Consider the following 18,541-nt stretch of genomic DNA (forward strand, 5'->3'; position numbering starts at 1 on the left):
TAACAAGACAGATTTTGATGCATTTTTGGTGTTTTTTTTATTATTTTAAATTTATTGCTCTCTTAGAACCATGAAGGACAAATCACCAAAACGATTCTAAAATTATTATAGATCTTAAACAATAAAATAAAAATATAAAAAATTGTTCCCAGGGTCCTGTTGACCCCAAAGAAAAATTAAAATTGGAATTCCAGTTCCGTCAAGAAAAACACTTCCTTCAACAAATCATCCAATACGGTGCAACGGGTCCAACATGGAGGCCAAACATGACCTGAATGGACAAAAAGGTCCATAAGGGTTAAATGTGGTTATATATTTCCAGAGAGGGAGGTGGAGATCGTTGAGACACTGAAGTACCTGGGAGTGACCATGGACCACCGACTGGAAATCCAACATGCTGTGTACAGGAAGGGGAGGAGTCCTTCTACATTTTACTTTTCATACTTATTCTCATTTACTCTGTTGATCTGTATGTGTTGTTTATTATTTGGTGTATAGATCTGTATGTGTTGTTTATTATTTGGTGTACAGATCTGTATGTGTTGTTTATTAGTTGGTGTACAGATCTGTATGTGTTGTTTATTATTTGGTGTACAGATCTGTACGTGTTGTTTATTATTTGGTGTACAGATCTGTATGTGTTGTTTATTATTTGGTGTACAGATCTGTATGTGTTGTTTATTATTTGGTGTACAGATCTGTATGTGTTGTTTATTATTTGGTGTACAGATCTGTATGTGTTGTTTATTAGTTGGTGTATAGATCTGTACGTGTTGTTTATTATTTGGTGTATAGATCTGTATGTGTTGTTTATTATTTGGTGTACAGATCTGTATGTGTTGTTTATTATTTGGTGAACAGATCTGTATGTGTTGTTTATTATTTGGTGTATAGATCTGTATGTGTTGTTTATTATTTGGTGTACAGATCTGTATGTGTTGTTTATTATTTGGTGTACAGATCTGTATGTGTTGTTTATTATTTGGTGTACAGATCTGTACGTGTTGTTTATTATTTGGTGTACAGATCTGTACGTGTTGTTTATTATTTGGTGTACAGATCTGTACGTGTTGTTTATTATTTGGTGTACAGATCTGTAGGTGTTGTTTATTATTTGGTGTATAGATCTGTAGGTGTTGTTTATTATTTGGTGTATAGATCTGTATGTGTTGTTTATTATTTGGTGTACAGATCTGTATGTGTTGTTTATTATTTGGTGTACAGATCTGTACGTGTTGTTTATTATTTGGTGTACAGATCTGTAGGTGTTGTTTATTATTTGGTGTATAGATCTGTAGGTGTTGTTTATTATTTGGTGTATAGATCTGTATGTGTTGTTTATTATTTGGTGTACAGATCTGTATGTGTTGTTTATTATTTGGTGTACAGATCTGTATGTGCTGTTTATTATTTGGTGTACAGATCTGTATGTGTTGTTTATTATTTGGTGTACAGATCTGCATGTGTTGTTTATTATTTGGTGTACAGATCTGTATGTGTTGTTTATTATTTGGTGTACAGATCTGTATGTGTTGTTTATTATTTGGTGTACAGATCTGTATGTGTTGTTTATTATTTGGTGTATAGATCTGTATGTGTTGTTTATTAGTTGGTGTATAGATCTGTATGTGTTGTTTATTATTTGGTGTATAGATCTGTATGTGTTGTTTATTATTTGGTGTATAGATCTGTATGTGTCGTTTATTATTTGGTGTATAGATCTGTATGTGTCGTTTATTATTTGGTGTACAGATCTGCATGTGTCGTTTATTATTTGGTGTACAGATCTGTATGTGTCGTTTATTATTTGGTGTACAGATCTGTATGTGTTGTTTATTATTTGGTGTACAGATCTGTATGTGTTGTTTATTATTTGGTGTATAGATCTGTATGTGTTGTTTATTATTTGGTGTACAGATCTGTATGTGCTGTTTATTATTTGGTGTACAGATCTGTATGTGTTGTTTATTATTTGGTGTACAGATCTGTATGTGTCGTTTATTATTTGGTGTACAGATCTGTATGTGTTGTTTATTATTTGGTGTACAGATCTGTATGTGTTGTTTATTATTTGGTGTATAGATCTGTATGTGTTGTTTATTAGTTGGTGTACAGATCTGTATGTGTTGTTTATTATTTGGTGTATAGATCTGTACGTGTTGTTTATTATTTGGTGTATAGATCTGTATGTGTTGTTTATTATTTGGTGTACAGATCTGTATGTGTTGTTTATTATTTGGTGTACAGATCTGTATGTGTTGTTTATTATTTGGTGTACAGATCTGTACGTGTTGTTTATTATTTGGTGTATAGATCTGTATGTGTTGTTTATTATTTGGTGTACAGATCTGTATGTGTTGTTTATTATTTGGTGTACAGATCTGTATGTGTTGTTTATTATTTGGTGTATAGATCTGTATGTGTTGTTTATTATTTGGTGTACAGATCTGTACGTGTTGTTTATTATTTGGTGTATAGATCTGTATGTGTTGTTTATTATTTGGTGTACAGATCTGTATGTGTTGTTTATTATTTGGTGTACAGATCTGTATGTGTTGTTTATTATTTGGTGTACAGATCTGTATGTGTTGTTTATTATTTGGTGTATAGATCTGTATGTGTTGTTTATTATTTGGTGTACAGATCTGTACGTGTTGTTTATTATTTGGTGTATAGATCTGTATGTGTTGTTTATTATTTGGTGTACAGATCTGTACGTGTTGTTTATTATTTGGTGTACAGATCTGTACGTGTTGTTTATTATTTGGTGTATAGATCTGTATGTGTTGTTTATTATTTGGTGTACAGATCTGTACGTGTTGTTTATTATTTGGTGTACAGATCTGTATGTGTTGTTTATTATTTGGTGTATAGATCTGTATGTGTTGTTTATTATTTGGTGTACAGATCTGTATGTGTTGTTTATTAGTTGGTGTACAGATCTGTATGTGTTGTTTATTATTTGGTGTACAGATCTGTATGTGTTGTTTATTATTTGGTGTACAGATCTGTACGTGTTGTTTATTATTTGGTGTACAGATCTGTATGTGTTGTTTATTATTTGGTGTACAGATCTGTACGTGTTGTTTATTATTTGGTGTACAGATCTGTATGTGTTGTTTATTATTTGGTGTACAGATCTGTATGTGTTGTTTATTATTTGGTGTACAGATCTGTATGTGTTGTTTATTATTTGGTGTATAGATCTGTACGTGTTGTTTATTATTTGGTGTACAGATCTGTATGTGTTGTTTATTAGTTGGTGTACAGATCTGTATGTGTTGTTTATTAGTTGGTGTACAGATCTGTATGTGTTGTTTATTATTTGGTGTACAGATCTGTATGTGTTGTTTATTATTTGGTGTACAGATCTGTACGTGTTGTTTATTATTTGGTGTACAGATCTGTACGTGTTGTTTATTAGTTGGTGTACAGATCTGTATGTGTTGTTTATTAGTTGGTGTACAGATCTGTATGTGTTGTTTATTAGTTGGTGTACAGATCTGTATGTGTTGTTTATTAGTTGGTGTACAGATCTGTATGTGTTGTTTATTAGTTGGTGTACAGATCTGTACATGTTGTTTATTAGTTGGTGTACAGATCTGTACATGTTGTTTATTAGTTGGTGTATAGATCTGTACATGTTGTTTATTAGTTGGTGTATAGATCTCTACGTGTTGTTTATTAGTTGGTGTATAGATCTGTATGTGTTGTTTATTAGTTGGTGTACAGATCTGTACATGTTGTTTATTAGTTGGTGTATAGATCTGTACATGTTGTTTATTAGCTGGTGTATAGATCTCTACGTGTTGTTTATTAGTTGGTGTATAGATCTGTATGTGTTGTTTATTAGTTGGTGTACAGATCTGTACATGTTGTTTATTAGTTGGTGTATAGATCTGTACATGTTGTTTATTAGTTGGTGTATAGATCTGTATGTGTTGTTTATTAGTTGGTGTATAGATCTCTACGTGTTGTTTATTATTTGGTGTACAGATCTGTATGTGTTGTTCATTAGTTGGTGTATAGATCTGTATGTGTTGTTTATTAGTTGGTGTACAGATCTGTACATGTTGTTTATTAGTTGGTGTATAGATCTCTACGTGTTGTTTATTAGTTGGTGTATAGATCTGTATGTGTTGTTTATTAGTTGGTGTATAGATCTGTATGTGTTGTTTATTAGTTGGTGTACAGATCTCTACGTGTTGTTTATTATTTGGTGTACAGATCTGTATGTGTTGTTCATTAGTTGGTGTATAGATCTGTACGTGTTGTTTATTATTTGGTGTACAGATCTGTATGTGTTGTTTATTAGTTGGTGTACAGATCTCTACGTGTTGTTTATTATTTGGTGTACAGATCTGTATGTGTTGTTCATTAGTTGGTGTATAGATCTGTATGTGTTGTTCATTAGTTGGTGTATAGATCTGTATGTGTTGTTTATTAGTTGGTGTATAGATCTGTACGTGTTGTTTATTATTTGGTGTACAGATCTGTATGTGTTGTTCATTAGTTGGTGTATAGATCTGTATGTGTTGTTTATTAGTTGGTGTATAGATCTCTACGTGTTGTTTATTAGTTGGTGTATAGATCTGTATGTGTTGTTTATTAGTTGGTGTATAGATCTGTACGTGTTGTTTATTATTTGGTGTACAGATCTGTATGTGTTGTTCATTAGTTGGTGTATAGATCTGTATGTGTTGTTTATTATTTGGTGTATCTGTATGTGTTGTTTATTATTTGGTGTACAGATCTGTACATGTTGTTTAATATTTGGTGTACAGATCTGTATGTGCTGTTTGCTATTTTATTTTTATGTTACTTTGACTCATTGTTTGCCTAATTTCCAGCTGCTGCAGGACAAAGTTTAGAGAAGGTTCCACAGGAAGCTTCATGGATCTCGGCCAAATTTAGTTTAGATGTTGAAGGTCATAGAGACTTCCTCCCCCTTAGTTATCACAGAACGTTCCCTGAAACTTCTGTTTCAGTATTCATGGCATGTCACCAAACTTTCCCTTCTTTTCTCCCCGTGTCCACTCGAACATTCAGAAAATGTCCAAAATGACTGATGGTTCCTGCAAACTTCAGCAAACATCTGGAAGATTCCTCTGATTTTTCTGTGAGTGGCTCAAGTGTCTGATCAGAAATGTTATCAATAAAGTCAACAATCAACAGACTTCATATTGAAGAGATTCTTTCTTTTCCAGGACTGAAAACATTCAAATTGATCCTGAAACTAGAAACACAGAGATGTGAGTGATTATCCAGACCTGCTCCCACAGAGTCGTGGTTCTACTGCTGGGGGCCTGAGGTCTCCAGGTCTTATTGTTTATAAGGAAAGATGGATGATGTGTGTGTGTATACTTGTTTTCCTTCACAATGGGAAAAAACCAGACCACAAACCAACTTTGTGGGGACATCCTGTTAATGTAGGGACAGTAATTTTATCCCCACAGGGACTAAATGACCTTTTAGGGTTAGGAGTTGGTTTTGGGGTCAGGGTTAGTATTAGCTTATGTTCAGGGTTACAACGTGTGCTTTGCTGTTGCATAATCTCTACAAATGGGCAGCTGTTTGGGTCCAGTGTAATCTGCTCTGCTTCACCAGCAATTACACTGAGGAATCACACAAAGCTCTTAACTCGTGTGTCTGAAAACCTTCTTAACTTCAACTTTAAAGTTTGCTGCTGCTTTTGTTTAGAAGTGATGAACGCTGATTCAATGAGAGAACAACTGAGTCGGAGGAGGAATGAAACCAGGAAAATAAGATGGAGAGAAAACGAAACATGAGACAAAGAGAGGAAGAAGGAACTCAGCTGGCACAGAACTGATAGGAAAACAAAGAAGAAGGATGGGAGAGAAAACAGAACAGGGAAAACACGAAGGCAAGAGAAGAAAGATGGAGGAAAGGTGAAGAGAACAAAGGACGGAAGAGGAGACGGAGAAAGAGAAAGAGGGAGAGAGAAAGAGAGCAGAAGGAAGCTTGAACTTAATAACTCATTTAAGTCCACAGAGACATTTAGAAATTGTTAGGTCTCTCTAAGCTTTGAGCCTGTACAATAAAAAAACACACACACACATATATATGTATGTATGTATATATATACACATTACCTAGTATGCAAACGTCACCTGTCCATGGTCTCTAATGTGTTCGTGTTTTCTATTGTAACCTCTTACAGGACTAAACTACTTACCTGAACTGACTTTACTGTGGTAAAGAAAGTTTGCATTAAGACCACAAAAAAATACAACTAACATCCCAAAATATCAACATGCAGGTGCAGCAACCGAGACACTGTTTGAGTCTTTGAAATGAAGAAAATGCTGCAGCAACATAGTTGGCAGCTGCTGGTGGACCACCACCAGAGAGGCAACTTTACGCAGCCGACCGACCCAGAACATGCAGTCTGAGCATCGTCATAAAAGAAGAAGGGTTTCCTGGTAAAGCCCGGCAAAGCAGCAGCAATCAACCAGTCCCAGACACTTATTCATGGGCCAGGTGACAAACCTTTAACATGAAGCTGCTTTAGCTAAACACAACCTGCAGCTTCTCCACTAGCAACACTCACAGCTACAGTAAGAAGAGAGGTAATAAAGCATAAACAGACAATCAGACAAGAACTTTCCCTTTAAAACTGTTCTGGGCTTGAACGCAGCTTAGATACAGACACCACATAAATCTCATGTTTACCAAACAAAGCCAACCTTCCCACACTGCTCTACACTACGATGTAAGGGAAACCCTGTGGACAGCTGCTGCTCTCTGTAAATCTGAACTCACAGGCTTCACATGTCTGTGGGGAAAATGTTGATTAAACACAAGCTAGCAGGAAGGTGGTTTAGGAAAAAACTTTATCATGCAAAGCAGTGACAATGTGCAGGTTTGATTACTATCTTACTCCTCACATACATACTGCTCATTAACAGCTGAGGAAACAGTGAGTCCTTGAAACAATCTGCCTTTTTGTCTGTAAATCTCTGTTGTTCCTTCAGGAAGTGAGTTCATTCACTTCAGCCGAGCTGCAGCAGCACTGCTTCCCATTTATTTCTGGCAGTGACTGGGGAGCCGGGGAGAGAGGGGGCTTTATGTAATGTGTTGGCTGCAGCTCAGATTCCTGCACCGTTGCTCATCTCTACAGCAAAATCACATGACTGCAGGGGAAAGAAAAAAACATGGAGGGAGAGTCACAGGAAAAGCAATTCAGAGGAGACAAAGACACAAAGAGAGGGTCCAGTAGGAACTTGTTCTGTAGACGCTCATCACCAGCACCATAACAACTTCACTAAAAAGCACATTCGTGTAGGTATTTCAGTCTAAACTGCTCACGAAACATGTTCATGGCTGTAATACAGCTGTTAAAAAGTTAACAAGAATTCAGTCCAACATCTGACCTCCTCAGTGTACATTATGTAATCAGGGGCTCAACTCACAACAACACAACAGGATTCTTGTCTGCATCCAGTCATCACCGAGCTCTGCAGCTTGAGTTCAGACGTACATCAGCTTTAGCATCTGTACTTATACACAACAGAAAGTAAGGGGCATCGATCCGGCTCGAAAAGCCACCAAATAACTCGGGGTAGACAAACGAGCCACACTGACTTCAGGTCAGGCGCTGGGAACCAGGACATGCTGATGAGAAGTGGGCTACTGGAACAAGATGCTGTACAATCAGGCTGCTCGATTAAAGGAAAAATAACAATCACGATTATTCTGATTGAAATTGAGATCTTGATTATTTAACACGATTAGAGAGAGTGCGGGGGGGTCGGGGTGACATTTGAAGCTTGTCTGTGATGATCCAGACTCCTTTCTTTCCTCCAGGTCCTCGTAGCTCTAGTTTGTCTCAGACCAGCAGCTACATTCTGGAAAAAGTGAGTGGAGACATTTTGTTTTCACGTTGAAATGAAACGTTTCTATCCGGCTCTATGGTGCGGCTCGACCACAGGTCCGTAACGTTGGACTGTAGCCACGTCCTTCACACCACCCTCATCATCCTCATCATCCAGGGCAGGAGACGCTCCACTAACATGGAGACCAGACGGCAGCGACGCCGTTTCTCCAGAGTGTTGATGAGTTTTTTAAATCCCGGTTGTTCACTGTGTTTATAACGTTTGTCTCTCTGTGTCTCTGGGAGCTGGTGGATTATTTAGTCGCGACTCACAAAAATTTAACATTTTTCTATTTTCTTGTGTCGCGTCGCCCCCGTGTGGACAAAAATAATCATTTCCTTTTTATAATCGTTGAAAACCCAGATCGGAATTGTGATTAAAATCCGAATAATCGCCCAGCCCTAAAGTACAAGGATGGAGAATATCAGTACGGAAATACTACTACACCAGCATTCCCAGCCAGAGGAAATACTACTACACCAGCATTCCCAGTCAGAGGAAATACTACTACACCAGCATTCCCAGCCAGAGGAAATACTACTACACCAGCATTCCCAGCCAGAGGGAATACTACTACACCAGCATTCCCAGCCAGAGGAAATACTACTACACCAGCATTCCCAGCCAGAGGAAATACTACTACACCAGCATTCCCAGCCAGAGGGAATACTACTACACCAGCATTCCCAGCCAGAGGAAATACTACTACACCAGCATTCCCAGCCAGAGGAAATACTACTACACCAGCATTCCCAGTCAGAGGGAATACTACTACACCAGCATTCACAGTCAGAGGAAATACTACTACACCAGCATTCACAGCCAGAGGAAATACTACTACACCAGCATTCACAGCCAGAGGGAATACTACTACACCAGCATTCACAGCCAGAGGAAATACTACTACACCAGCATTCACAGCCAGAGGGAATACTACTACACCAGCATTCCCAGCCAGAGGAAATACTACTACACCAGCATTCCCAGTCAGAGGAAATACTACTACACCAGCATTCCCAGCCAGAGGAAATACTACTACACCAGCATTCACAGCCAGAGGAAATACTACTACACCAGCATTCACAGCCAGAGGAAATACTACTACACCAGCATTCCCAGCCAGAGGAAATACTACTACACCAGCATTCACAGCCAGAGGAAATACTACTACACCAGCATTCACAGCCAGAGGAAATACTACTACACCAGCATTCCCAGTCAGAGGGAATACTACTACACCAGCATTCACAGCCAGAGGAAATACTACTACACCAGCATTCACAGCCAGAGGAAATACTACTACACCAGCATTCACAGCCAGAGGAAATACTACTACACCAGCATTCCCAGTCAGAGGAAATACTACTACACCAGCATTCAAAGTCAGAGGGAATACTACTACACCAGCATTCACAGCCAGAGGAAATACTACTACACCAGCATTCCCAGCCAGAGGAAATACTACTACACCAGCATTCCCAGTCAGAGGGAATACTACTACACCAGCATTCACAGCCAGAGGGAATACTACTACACCAGCATTCACAGCCAGAGGGAATACGACTACACCAGCATTCCCAGTCAGAGGGAATACTACTACACCAGCATTCACAGCCAGAGGGAATACTACTACACCAGCATTCCCAGCCAGAGGAAATACTACTACACCAGCATTCCCAGTCAGAGGGAATACTACACCAGCATTCCCAGCCAGAGGAAATACTACTACACCAGCATTCCCAGTCAGAGGGAATACTACACCAGCATTCCCAGTCAGAGGGAATACTACACCAGCATTCCCAGTCAGAGGGAATACTACACCAGCATTCCCAGTCAGAGGGAATACTACACCAGCATTCCCAGTCAGAGGGTATAGCATATGTGCAGAGGGTGTAGGATTTGACTGGATTCTTTAAAGCCAAACGTCCAGACGTCCATCGTTCTATCTATTGCTCTCAGAGGCATGTAGGTACCTTGTCACACTGGTGAACCGAATCCAGTAAAAACACTTTATCCTCTTTATTTATGGAGATACTGGTAGTTTTCCAGCCTTACATTTACATATCCATCTTCTGGTTTTTAGAAACGAAGTTACGCTAGTACTGATGCTACCTGACATATCCGAGTTTGAGCTGCTGCATCTGTTTCTTCACAGCGATGAACAGAAGCCAGCAAGTAAGACTTCATCCTTCTTATTCATGAAGATGCTGATCCTATTTAATGTCCTTTGTTTTTTACTTTGTATGTTAGTAAAATTCAGTACAGACGCTTGAAAACTGGTAGCATAAAAAAATTGTGATCGGACAAAATGAGAAAATATATCCTGATCTTTTTTTTTAATCGCTTATGAAGCCACCAGATTCACATCATCAGTAAAAGAACAAAGATGAAATCCAGCTTCCCCGTGGGGGTCCACCTCCTCCTGTAAGAGGTTAGAAACAGTACGGGGGATAAACCCACGAGCCCCTTCTATTAAACGCTAATGAGTTCTTGTTTGTGTACTCTACTACAAAACACACAGCCCTGGTTTATTATCAGGAAATTTCAGATTCAGATGGTGGTAACTACGGTTTCCCAGCTCTGTTGTTTGTGCTTTAAATACGATAACATTTTCTCCTCTTTGTTTCCTTCAACTCTTCCTTACTGTCGCTTTTGTCTGATTCCTTCTCGCTTCCCTCTATCCCGCTTTCTTTCCTCCGGCTCCTCCGTCAGAACAAACTGAAGCCAAAAGCCTCAACATTCCTAACATTCAACGCAACCCGGAGCTCTCTCTCCTCCTGTCTGTCCCTATGACTCTCGCTCACACAAACACACTGGAATGTACATGCCTTTCTCCCACTCGCTCTCTCTCTCTGACTGTTGCACACAGGAATCTGCATGTCTCTTGCTCTCTGCTTGATGGAGTGAATGAGGCAGAGTTCACCGAGAGCAAAACAGAAGAGAAGTGCATGCACGACGCACACAAACAAACTCAACCAGGGCAAAACAAACTGCATCATCTCTTGTTTACACATAAAATAAATATACAAATGTTTCTACAAGCACCAGTTTCCAGAGCGGTCGGCTGAAGTCATACCTGCTCCAGAGAAGCCATGCCAGCTTTTAAAAGCAGAAATCTCACATATTTCCCACTAAAATCAAGACTAGCTGCTTTTTTGTGGCTCTTTCCCAGATGGGATCACCAACTCTAGATCTCCTGCACCAGCGTCCTGCAGGTTTTAGATGTTTCCCTGCTGCAATTCACCGGATTCAAATAAAATGGAACAGTTTATTTTCAATCGCTGCACATTCATCTTAACGACCAGTTAATATCAATCAGGCGTGTTGCAGCAGGGTAACATCTAAAACCTGCAGGACACTGGTCAACAGTCGGTGATCCCGGCTCTATGGGAGTCTTTACTTTCTGCTGAGTCATCAAACTACGAGATTTTCTGTTTCTTGAAAAGATCACAGCAGGAAAAAGAAGGGACACGCTGCAATGAAAAGGGTCTGATTCTTAACAAACAGTAATATGTAGATAAAGCTGTTTGCCGTTACCGGCTCCATCAACCGGGAATTTACCGGAGAAGGATGATTGTAACTGTGCTGTAAATAACTGCCTCCATGTAGGCGATGTGATCCGTAAAGCAGGTGACATAATACCTGCAGAGGTGTTTTATAACGTGGTGCTGAGCGGCTTCCCAGCCGGTCTGACCTGGTTGGGTCCAGACGCTGTTAAACTGGACAGAATTCCAGCTGCTTGTCAGCAGAAGCAACAGAAAGACGGCAACAGGAATAAAACTTCCATAATTAGATACACAAACAGATTTTCTAATCAGACTCACATGGCATCATTAAACTAAATTTAGCCGCGTTCAGCAGCAGCAGCTTCAGCAGCAGCTTCAGCAGCAGCAGCAGCTTCAGCAGCAGCTTCAGCAGCAGCAGCAGCTTCAGCAGCAGCAGCAGCAGCTTCAGCAGCAGCTTCAGCAGCAGCAGCAGCTTCAGCAGCAGCTTCAGCAGCAGCAGCAGCTTCAGCAGCAGCTTCAGCAGCAGCAGCAGCTTCAGCAGCAGCAGCAGCAGCTTCAGCAGCAGCAGCAGCTTCAGCAGCAGCTTCAGCAGCAGCAGCAGCTTCAGCAACAGCAGCAGCAGCAGCAACAGCAGCAGCAGCAGCAGCAGCTTCAGCAGCAGCTTCAGCAGCAGCAGCAGCAGCAGCAGCAGCAGCAGCCTGCTTCACTTCAGCAGGTTTTCCTCCGAATGCTGCCGACCTACACCGTGCATCCAGTTTCTCCTGATGAAACAAATCTGTGCATCAGAACAGCATCCCTCCAGCTGCAGAGGAACCACATGTGACCCCATGCAGGTGTGCACGTTACACATATGTGGAACCCATGTGAAACACGATTTGCACATGAGAAACAATATCTATCTATCTATCTATCTATCTATCTACCTACCATCCTACCATCCTACCTACCTACACTACCGTTCAAAAGTTTGGGGTCACTTCCCTATTGAATCCCATGGCAAAGTGACCCCAAACTTTTGAACGGTAGTGTACCTAGCTACCTACCTTCCTACCTATCTAATATGTGAAACCCATATCAGAACATGTTAAACCTAAGACATTACGTACGGAATTTGTGTGTTACATGTGTTTCACATGTGCGAAACCACACGGGGTCACACATGGTTGTCTTATGAGTGTGTGCATGATTAGTTCAATAAGTTTAAAGGAGACTTTAGAGTGTAACCATAGGTCTGTGCTGGTCCAGGACTCGGCTGGATGCTGAGTTCAGCGTTCTGTGTGCAGAACTGACACGGTACATCAGCACACGCCAACATGCCAGCGTGACCTTACGAGTCTGAAGCAGAGCAGCAGCTGGTTTAAAAAAGAGCTGCTGGCATCTGAAGAATGTGAGGCGCGCTTGATTTATCATGCAGAGCTTTGACCTGACGGGAGACGCCGAGGCAAACACGATCAACGGGAACGCGGAGCTCATTTGGATGGCGTGAAAGTGTGAAGGAAAAACCGGAGGCAGGAAGGTCCAGGTCGTCCTGGAGCGGTTTTATTTCCATGTCCAAGCCACAGGAGTTACCTCGCTGTACCTGGAGCTGCAGCAGACGTTAGGAAGGGTTAAAAATGAAAACAGATTGTGTATCAGAACTCGACGTTTTCTTCCATTAATGTCATGACCTCTGGAAGCAGTCATGTGACTAAATGGAGGGGCCCCGTCCCCAGGTTGGCCACCAGAAGCTCCAACAGTAAAATGCTCGTTACACACTGATGCAGCACATAACTGAACAGGGAAGGACTTTCAGGAATATTTGTATTTTTACTTTTAAATCTTTCCATTTAAATGCTGCTGGTACTTTTACTCCATCTGTAGCGTCGCCTGGACAACGAGAGAAATCCTACGTCTACATTTACATCCTCTAGCTGGAATGAATGAAGCCTCTTTGGGTTTCACAATGAGACTTTAAATCTTTCCACAAACTAAAATCACTCAAAACGCTGCAGCTTAACTCTCCAGAATCTTCCAGTGCACACACATGCCAACGAGATATGTCCTTACGCCCAAGCTGTGCACATGTGTGCAGCTACATGCTAACACACAAACAGATCCAGGTATGTGGGGTATCATAATTCAGTGGGTGCAGGTGGAGGGAGCGAGGAGCTCATCTGTCTGGAGGTCATCACCCAACAGACCCACGAGGCTGAACCTGCAGGAACGTTAGATTATCACATCTAACAGTAAGTCTGCATGAGCAGCGCAGCTAACTGGAAAAAGAAAGACGATCTTAATTCATACCTGCATGTGATCTCATTTAGTTTATGGCAGGAGGCCCAAGTCTGCTCCTCCAGATCTACTCCCCTGTAACTTCTAGACGTGTTCTTTCTCCAACACGCCTGAATCTAATGAGAGCCTCGTTAGCCTCTGCAGAGCTGGACATGATGAGGGAATTTGTCCTCCCGCTAACCGCCTGATGGCTCATCCTGTGACCACTGTCCAAGGCCCCATTTAGACAGAGACGACAGGACGGAGATTAGTTGAGTTTTGGCCTCTTGTTTCCATGGTAACAAAGGTGGAGGACACTGCAAAGGTTTGAGAACGGCTCCAAAGTTGAATTTTCTTAAAACGCAATCTTCCGTCTCACTCAGGCCTGTTTACACAGGCTGGAGGACGATGTCCCTGCTGGAGGACGATGTCCCGGCTGGAGGACGATGTCCCTGCTGGAGGACGATGTCCCGGCTGGAGGACGATGTCCCTGCTGGAGGACGATGTCCCGGCTGGAGGACGATGTCCCTGCTGGAGGACAATGTCCCGCCTGGAGCACGATGTCCCTGCTGGAGGACGATGTCCCGGCTGGAGGACGATGTCCCTGCTGGAGGACGATGTCCCGCCTAGAGGACGATGTCCCTGCTGGAGGACGATGTCCCGGCTGGAGGACGATGTCCCTGCTGGAGGACGATGTCCCGGCTGAGACTCCAGTTAGAGCTCATGACTCTGTATCACCTTCAAGCTGCGTCGGCTGCCATGTTCGGCCCTCTTCCTCGTCCTCTTCATCACGCGTGCCTCTAACTGTGGTCTCCGTGTGGTTCCTTCATGATTTAACGAGGTGCGGCTGGAGGACGATGTCCCGGCTGGAGGAGGACGATGTCCCGGCTGCCTCTAACTGTGGTCTCCGTGTGGTTCCTTCATGATTTAACGAGGTGCGGCTGCAGCTGATGGAAACTCAACACACTCATTCCCATTCATCTGCTCCTGTCTGCACACTCATCCAGGAACCATTTTCACAGCTTCCTGTGAGTGTTTGTGGGTTAAAGTGTTGTTTATAGACAGAAAAGAGCTTTGCAGCTTAAAAAGCTTTATGAGAGATCCGGGTCTTAACGTGGTGAATCAGTGACCTCTCTGGAAACGTTTTTATAAACTTGTGGAGGATTTCCCTGGAAGGATGTATTGACAGACCTTCCTGTACGTCTGCAGCTAACATGCATGACACAGCTCCACTAAAGCATAATGAACAGATGGTTTTATTGGCTCCAGGCTGAGCTGGATAGATGTTACAGGAGGTCTGGATCTAATACTGGAGATATCAAGATGAGTCCAAAGATCTTTTATTGGGAAGCCAGAGTTCACTGAGATCATCCTGTTAAGTTTCTCCCTCCGAGCCAGACTCCATCAGGCTGCAGCGTCTTTGTAAAACAGGCCTTCCGGCCGGGAAGTGACACCTGTCCTCTTGGTGTACGTTAGCGTGGCAGAGGTTAGAGGCTTCAGGAGCGCCATCATTAACTGGAACATTTAGCCGACACCTTGGTAGTTAAAGGACACTGTGAAAGCCGCTACGAAGTCAACAGAGTTCCTTCCAAATATTTAGATAGTTAATGTCCTGTGATGCGGGCTGCGCGGTGGACCAGAAGGTCTCGGCTCAGACCTGGACTTTGCTCTCCAGGTTCCTCCTGTAGTCTAAAAACATGATGTGAGGCTAACGGGGGTTTCCGTTTGTCTGCCTCCATGTTGGCCCGATGATGGACTGACACCCATCCAGGGTGCAGACGGGTGTCACATGACCATGAAAACGGCTGGATGGATGGAGATCAGTAAATACTGGAACAAACTCCCAGCAGTCCGTCAGAGTTTTGGCTGTGGGTGCAGCTGAGGTAAAAGAGTCCTGTGAGTGTCTCTGAGGACGAAAGCAGATGTTCATCAGTGAGGTTGGTCTGGTTCGTCCTTCCGGCTGCAGATCGCCGGGTCAGGCAATGAAGAGTTTAAATAAATGTTAATATTTAAATATCTAAACAAACTTTACATTTATTTTCTTTTAATTTATTTTTTCACTGCATCATTTCATGACTCATCAGTTTTAAATCAAAATGTTTTTTCTGTAAAAAAAAAATCTAACTTTTAGTAGATTTTGTGTTTCTAAGCCTGGTTTGAGCTTTTAAACGTGTTCTTGTCAGAGCCTGGTTTTACTCCATGAGCTCTCAGTGTCTGTATGTGCAGTTTCACATACATGTGATATGTAAACATCTTTGTGATGATCTCTTGCGTCATGCCAGTTAAACTACGTGTTAGCTGGATGGACTACGGACCGGTGTGTACTGGAAAACAACCCCTGGTTGGTCGTGTAAATATTATTGATGAGAATGAATAATTACCAGTAATTTCCTGAAGGTCAGAAATACCACGATCTCTACTTCAGTAAACTTCATTTTCCTGAGTTTTATTTCTAATGAAAATGAGAAATGAGCTCATTAAAGCACAAAAATGCAACAAGTTTGCTTTGAGTTGTATTTCAGTTCAATAAAGGTAGAAAGATCAAACTGTAATCGTTCCTGTCAGCTAGTTTAAATGGCAGTAGAGACGTGAGAACCCTGCTCCATAACACAACAGTGTTCAGTCAGAGGCTTCTTCGAGTTCTCTGGCGGACAGAAAGATGCAGGAGGTCATTCCTGCCAGCAGACATCAGCCTCCGGAACAAGACCTGCCACTCGAACCAGGGAAAGTCCATCATTCTACCGGACTTTTAATCTGAAGATCCGGTTCAGTGAAGGTTTAACAGAAATTAAAGTAAAGAACAACAGATATTATGTCATCTGTAGAAGTATAAACAACTTCTCCGGTGCGGGCTGGAGCCGGGTGGTGGGCTGGGCGGTGGGCCGGGCGGCGAGCCAACAGGACATCCATGGTTTGGTTTCCTGGGTGAACGGAGCTGTCGGCCTGTTGTTGTGAAATCAGCCGGAAGCTCTCTAGAACTCCGAGTTGCTCCGTCTCTCCCAGAGACAATAAACCTGATTTTTACCGCCTCGTAAAGCAAACACAAAGCTGGTCAGACGTACCTGCAGGGACCAGGCAGCAAAAAGACGTGACGATTAGCCTGTTTGAGTCCCAGCCATCACGACTCATCCATCAGCTAATTTACCAAGAAAGCATTCAGTCAATCTGCACGGCGACCATGAAATACCTCCAGAACCAGCACCGGGTCCAGAGCTGTAGTTTCAACAAGGATGATTTTAGTCCACCGACTGTCCCAACGTCTTTTAACCCTTAAAACTCCACCAGATCTCCTAGCACCATCACCCTTTAGCTGATCTACGGAGGTTTTCCAGGTTTTTATCCCGTCCAGGAGGTTTACTATCCAGCCACTAAATGTAGTTTTATTCAGAGACTATCTGGTAAATCCACAATGATCCATGATAACAGCTTTATTTATCACATTTCATCATAAAAACATCACCATCACTACTATGTTGCTAAGAGACCTCTATTTAGACCTGGACATGATGATGAAGCCACTTCCTGTCAGACTTTCCACCAATCAGATTTATACAGACTTCAGGAACCAGAACCAGACCCCTCTCTGTGGAACCGGTTCCCAGTCTGGCATCAGGTATCAGACCCTCTCCACCTTCAGATCATCTTCAAACTTTCCTTCCTGATAAATCTTAGAGCAGGTCCGGCTTGGTGACCCTGATCCATCCTTTCCGGCTGCTAGAGGCCGAGGCTGGTGGAGGACGTCCCATGATGCACTGGGCTCCTCTCTGCTGGGGGACGTCCCATGATGCACTGGGCTCCTCTCTGCTGGGGGACGTCCCATGATGCACCGGGCTCATCTCTGCTGGGGGACGTCCCATGATGCACTGGGCTCCTCTCTGCTTGGGGACGTCCCATGATGCACCGGGCTCATCTCTGCTGGGGGACGTCCCATGATGCACCGGGCTCATCTCTGCTGGGGGACGTCCCATGATGCACCGGGCTCATCTCTGCTGGGGGACGTCCCATGATGCACCGGGCTCATCTCTGCTGGGGGACGTCCCATGATGCACCGGGCTCATCTCTGCTGGGGGACGTCCCATGATGCACCGGGCTCATCTCTGCTGGGGGACGTCCCATGATGCACTGGGCTCCTCTCTGCTCTCTTTACTCTCCATGTAGAAACATCTGACGTTGTTCATTCATGTGTTTCTCTTCCTCTTCCTCTGGATCAGAGTTCTGCTGCTGGTTCACCCTCTTTCCTGTCCTGTCCACCCCGACCCGGTCCAGGAAGATTGCCGTCCTTCCTGGTTCTGGTCCTGATGGAGGTTTTCCTTCCTGGTTCTGGTCCTTATGGAGGGTGTATGAACACAGTTGGACTGATATGGATCATATATTGGATTTTTTTAACTGGATTAAAATGAGCTGGACCAACATTTTGGTTTAATTTTCTTCTGATATTTAGTTCAACAAAACTCATGGAGGAACTTTATAGACGATTTCACTCCTTACGTTTACATATATGAACTAAAGGAAACTCATCGGATCTTCCCAACGGATCGTTTCTTTAGTTTACTTCCTGCCTCCTACACTGAAGCCCTGCTGAAGCGTGTAAACAGATACCAGTGAAAGTCCGGACTAAACAGCCTGCACATGTTCCTGAATGTCTCGCTGTATTCACTTCCAGGCTTCCTCGGTTCTGTTGCCATAACAACCAGTACAAAATGCCATGAGGGCCCCGAGCAACTGCCAAACATAGCAGCAATTCCTAAAAATAAACTAATAAAATGTTCTGTCACCATCCAGCTGCTGGTTAAGATGTTGTGAACAAAAACAAAGAAAAGAATTTAAAAAGATTTGAGATAAACAACACGATCAGCTGACTTTTAACGAACAAACAGCTGACATCATGAG

General features: G+C 42.5%; 1 protein-coding gene across 3 annotated transcripts in view; it reads right to left on the minus strand.

Annotated features, from left to right (window-relative positions):
* Nucleotides 1-18,541, minus strand: part of ddr2l (discoidin domain receptor family, member 2, like) — a 50,377-nt gene that overhangs the window by 27,342 nt on the left and 4,494 nt on the right. The window contains exon 1 of one of the 3 annotated variants that reach the window (XM_041998885.1): nucleotides 10,540-10,569. The exons of the other annotated variants lie outside the window; for them this stretch is intronic. The gene's annotated coding sequence lies outside the window, so the exon portion shown is untranslated. Of the gene's footprint in view, nucleotides 1-10,539; nucleotides 10,570-18,541 lie in introns of those variants that run through there. 3 annotated transcript variants of the gene reach the window in all.

Source organism: Melanotaenia boesemani, chromosome 11, assembly GCF_017639745.1.
Source record: "Melanotaenia boesemani isolate fMelBoe1 chromosome 11, fMelBoe1.pri, whole genome shotgun sequence".
NCBI lineage: Eukaryota > Metazoa > Chordata > Actinopteri > Atheriniformes > Melanotaeniidae > Melanotaenia > Melanotaenia boesemani.